Consider the following 5,728-nt stretch of genomic DNA (forward strand, 5'->3'; position numbering starts at 1 on the left):
AGGATAGGCTAGGATAGAACATGGGATAGGATAGAGGATAGGATAGGATTGAGGATAGGATTGGATAGCGGATAGGATAGGATGGAGAATATTATTGGATAGACGATAGGATAGGATACTGGATAGGAAAGGATAGAGGATAGGATAGAATAGAGGATAGGATAGGATAGAGGATAGGATAGGGTAGAGGATATGATAGGACGGATGATAGGATTGGATAGAGAATAGGATGGGATATAGGATAGATAATAGGATAGGATAGAGGATAGGATAAGATAGAGGATAAGATAGGATAGAGGATAGGATAGGATGGATGATAGGATATGACAGAGGATAGGATAGGATAGAGGATAGGATAGGATAGAGGATAGGATAGGATAGAGGACAGGATAGTGGATAGGATAGGATAGAGAATAGGATAGGATAGAGGATAGGATAGGATAGAGGATAGGATAGGATTGAGGATAGGATAGGATAGAGGATAGGATAGGACTGAGGATGGGATAGGATTGAGGATAGGATAGGATAGAGGATAGGATAGAGGATTGGATAGGACAGAGGATAGGATAGAGTATAGGATAGAGGATGGAGAATATTATTGGATAGACGATAGGATAGGATACTGGATAGGAAAGGATAGAGGATAGGATAGAATAGAGGATAGGATAGGATAGAGGATAGGATAGGATAGAGGATAGGATAGAGTATAGGACAGGATAGGATAGAGGATAGGATAGGATAGAGTATAGGCTAGAGGCTGGAGAATAGAATAGGATAGAGGATAAGATAGGTTAGAGGATAGGATACGACGGATGATAGGATTGGATAGAGAATAGGATGGGATATAGGATAGATAATAGGATAAGATAGAGGATAAGATAGGATAGAGGATAGGATAGGATGGATGATAGGATATGACAGAGGATAGGATATGATAGAGGATAGGATAGGATAGAGGATAGGATAGGATGGAGGATAGGATAGGATAGGATGGAGGATAGTATAGGATAGACGATAGAGGAAAGGATGGATGATAGGATATGATAGAGTATAGGATATTATAGAGGATAGGCTAGGATAGAACATAGGATAGGATAGAGGATAGGATAGGATAGAGGATAGGATAGGATTGAGGATAGGATTGGATAGCGGATAGGATAGGATGGAGAATATTATTGGGTAGAGGATAGGATATGATACAGGATAGGAAAGGATAGAGGATAGGATAGAATAGAGGATATGATAGGAAAGAGGATAGGATAGGATAGAGGATAGGATAGAGTATAGGATAGAGGATGGAGGATAGGATAGGATAGAGGATAGTATAGGATAGAGGATAGGGTAGGATAGGATAGAGGATACGATAGAGGATATGATGGAGGAGTGGATAGGATAGAGGATAGGATAGGATAGAGTATAGGATAGGATAGAGGATAGGATAGGATAGCGGATAGGATAGGATACAGGATAGGAAAGGATAGAGGATAGGATGGATGATAGGATATGATAGAGGATAGAATAGGATTGAGGATACGATTGGATAGCGGATAGGATAGGATGGAGAATATTATTGGATAGACGATAGGATAGGATACTGGATAGGAAAGGATAGAGGATAGGATAGAATAGAGGATAGGATAGGATAGAGGATAGGATAGGATAGAGGATAGGATAGGACGGATGATAGGATTGGATAGAGAATAGGATGGGATATAGGATAGATAATAGGATAGGATAGAGGATAGGATAAGATAGAGGATTAGATAGGATAGAGGATAGGATAGGATGGATGATAGGATATGACAGAGGATAGGATAGGATAGAGGATAGGATAGGATATAGGATAGAGAATAGGATAGGATATAGGATAGGATAGGATAGAGGATAGGACAGGATAGAGGATATGATAGGATAGAGGATAGGATGGAGGATAGGATAGCATAAAGGATAGAGAATAGGATGGATGATAGGATATGATAGAGGATAGGATAGTAAATAGGATAGGATTGAGGATAGTATAGGATGGAGGATATTATAGGATAGAGGATAGGATAGGATAGAGTATAGGATAGGATAGAGGATAGGATAGGATAGAGGATAGGATAGGATACAGGATAGGAAAGGATAGAGGATAGGATGGATGATAGGATATGATAGAGGATAGAATAGGATTGAGGATACGATTGGATAGAGGATAGGATAGGATGGAGGATAGGATAGATGATACGATAGAAGATGGAGGGTAGCGTAGGATAGAGGATAGGATAGGATAGGATGGAGGATAGTACAGGATAGACGATAGAGGAAAGGATGGATGATAGGATAGGATAGAGGATAGGATGGGATAGATTATAGGATAGGATAGAAGATGGGGTTGGATAGAGGATAGGATAGGATTGACGATAGGATAGGATAGAGGATAGGATATAATAGGATAGAGGATAGGATAGGATAGAGGATAGGATAGGATAGAGGATAGAATAGGATTGAGGATACGATTGGTTAGAGGATAGGATAGGATGGAGGATAGGATAGGATAGAGTATAGGATAGATGATACCATAGAAGATGGAGGGTAGCGTAGGATGGAGGATAGTATAGGATAGGATGGAGGATAGTATAGGATAGGATGGAGGATAGTATAGGATAGACGATAGAGGAAAGGATGGATGATAGGATATGATAGAGTATAGGATAGGATAGAGGATAAGCTAGGATAGAACATAGGATAGGATAGAGGATAGGATAGGATACAGGATAGGAAAGGATAGAGGATAGGATGGATGATAGGATATGATAGAGGATAGAATAGGATTGAGGATACGATTGGATAGCGGATAGGATAGGATGGAGAATATTATTGGATAGACGATAGGATAGGATACTGGATAGGAAAGGATAGAGGATAGGATAGAATAGAGGATAGGATAGGATAGAGGATAGGATAGGATAGAGGATAGGATAGGATAGAGGATAGGATAGGATAGCGGATAGGATAGGATACAGGATAGGAAAGGATAGAGGATAGGATGGATGATAGGATATGATAGAGGATAGAATAGGATTGAGGATACGATTGGATAGCGGATAGGATAGGATGGAGAATATTATTGGATAGACGATAGGATAGGATACTGGATAGGAAAGGATAGAGGATAGGATAGAATAGAGGATAGGATAGGATAGAGGATAGGATAGGATAGAGGATAGGATAGGACGGATGATAGGATTGGATAGAGAATAGGATGGGATATAGGATAGATAATAGGATAGGATAGAGGATAGGATAAGATAGAGGATTAGATAGGATAGAGGATAGGATAGGATGGATGATAGGATATGACAGAGGATAGGATAGGATAGAGGATAGGATAGGATATAGGATAGAGAATAGGATAGGATATAGGATAGGATAGGATAGAGGATAGGACAGGATAGAGGATATGATAGGATAGAGGATAGGATGGAGGATAGGATAGCATAAAGGATAGAGAATAGGATGGATGATAGGATATGATAGAGGATAGGATAGTAAATAGGATAGGATTGAGGATAGTATAGGATGGAGGATATTATAGGATAGAGGATAGGATAGGATAGAGTATAGGATAGGATAGAGGATAGGATAGGATAGAGGATAGGATAGGATACAGGATAGGAAAGGATAGAGGATAGGATGGATGATAGGATATGATAGAGGATAGAATAGGATTGAGGATACGATTGGATAGAGGATAGGATAGGATGGAGGATAGGATAGATGATACGATAGAAGATGGAGGGTAGCGTAGGATAGAGGATAGGATAGGATAGGATGGAGGATAGTACAGGATAGACGATAGAGGAAAGGATGGATGATAGGATAGGATAGAGGATAGGATGGGATAGATTATAGGATAGGATAGAAGATGGGGTTGGATAGAGGATAGGATAGGATTGACGATAGGATAGGATAGAGGATAGGATATAATAGGATAGAGGATAGGATAGGATAGAGGATAGGATAGGATAGAGGATAGAATAGGATTGAGGATACGATTGGTTAGAGGATAGGATAGGATGGAGGATAGGATAGGATAGAGTATAGGATAGATGATACCATAGAAGATGGAGGGTAGCGTAGGATGGAGGATAGTATAGGATAGGATGGAGGATAGTATAGGATAGGATGGAGGATAGTATAGGATAGACGATAGAGGAAAGGATGGATGATAGGATATGATAGAGTATAGGATAGGATAGAGGATAAGCTAGGATAGAACATAGGATAGGATAGAGGATAGGATAGGATTGAGGGCAGGATTGGATAGCGGATAGGATAGGATGGAGAATATTATTCGATAGAGGATAGGATGTGATACAGGATAGGAAAGGATAGAGGATAGGATAGAATAGAGGATATGATAGGAAAGAGGATAGGATAGGATAGAGGATAGGATAGAGTATAGGATAGAGGATGGAGGATAGGATAGGATAGAGGATAAGATAGCATATACGATAGAGGATGGGATGGATGATAGGTTATGATAGAGGATAGGAAAGCATAGAGGATAGGATAGTATAGGGGATAGGATAGGATAGAGGATAGGATAGGATAGAGGAACGGGTAGGATAGAGAATAGGATAGGATGGATGATAGGATATGATAGAGGATAGGATAGGATAGAGGATAGGATAGGATAGAGAATAGGATAGGATAGAGGATAGGATAGGATAGTGGATAGGATAGGATAGAGAATAGGATAGCATAGAGGATAGGATAGGATAGAGGATAGGATAGGATTGAGGATAGGATAGGATAGAGGATAGGATAGGACTGAGGATGGGATAGGATTGAGGATAGGATAGGATAGAGGATAGGATAGAGGATAGGATAGGATAGAGGATAGGATATGATAGAGGATAAGATAGAGGATAGGATAGGATAGAGGATAGGATAGGATAGAGGATAGGATAGGATAGAGGATAGGATAGGATAGAGGATAGGATAGAGGATAGGATAGAGGATAGGATAGGATAGAGGATAGGATAGGATAGAGGATAGGATAGGATAGAGGATAGGATAGAGGATAGGATAGGATAGAGGATAGGATAGGATAGAGGATAGGATAGGATAGAGGATAGGATAGGATAGAGGATAATATAGGATAGAGGATAGGATAGGATAGAGGATAGGATAGGATAGAGGATAGGATTGGATAGAGAATAGGATAGGATAGAGGATATAATAGGATTGAGGAAAGGGTAGGATAGAGGATAGGATAGGATAGAGGATAATATAGGATAGAGGATAGGATAGGATAGAGGGTAGGATAGGATAGAGGATAGGATAGGATAGAGGATAGGATAGGATAGAGGATAGGATAGGATAGAGGATAGGATAGGATAGGATAGAGGATAGGATAGGATAGAGGATAGGATAGAGGATTGGATAGAGGATAGGATAGGTTAGAGGATCGGATAGAGGATAGGATAGGATAGAGGATAGGATAGGATAGAGGATAGTATAGGATGGAGGATAGGATAGGAAAAAGGATAGGATAGGATAGGATAGAGGATAGGATAGGATAGAGGATAATATAGGATAGAGGATAGGATAGGATAGAGGGTAGGATAGGATAGAGGATAGGATAGGATAGAGGATAGGATAGGATAGAGGATAGAGGATAGGATAGGATAGAGGATGGGATAGTTTAGAGGACAGGACAGGATAGAGGATAGAATAGGGC

The sequence above is a fragment of the Halictus rubicundus genome, unplaced genomic scaffold (assembly GCF_050948215.1).
Source record: "Halictus rubicundus isolate RS-2024b unplaced genomic scaffold, iyHalRubi1_principal scaffold0072, whole genome shotgun sequence".
NCBI lineage: Eukaryota > Metazoa > Arthropoda > Insecta > Hymenoptera > Halictidae > Halictus > Halictus rubicundus.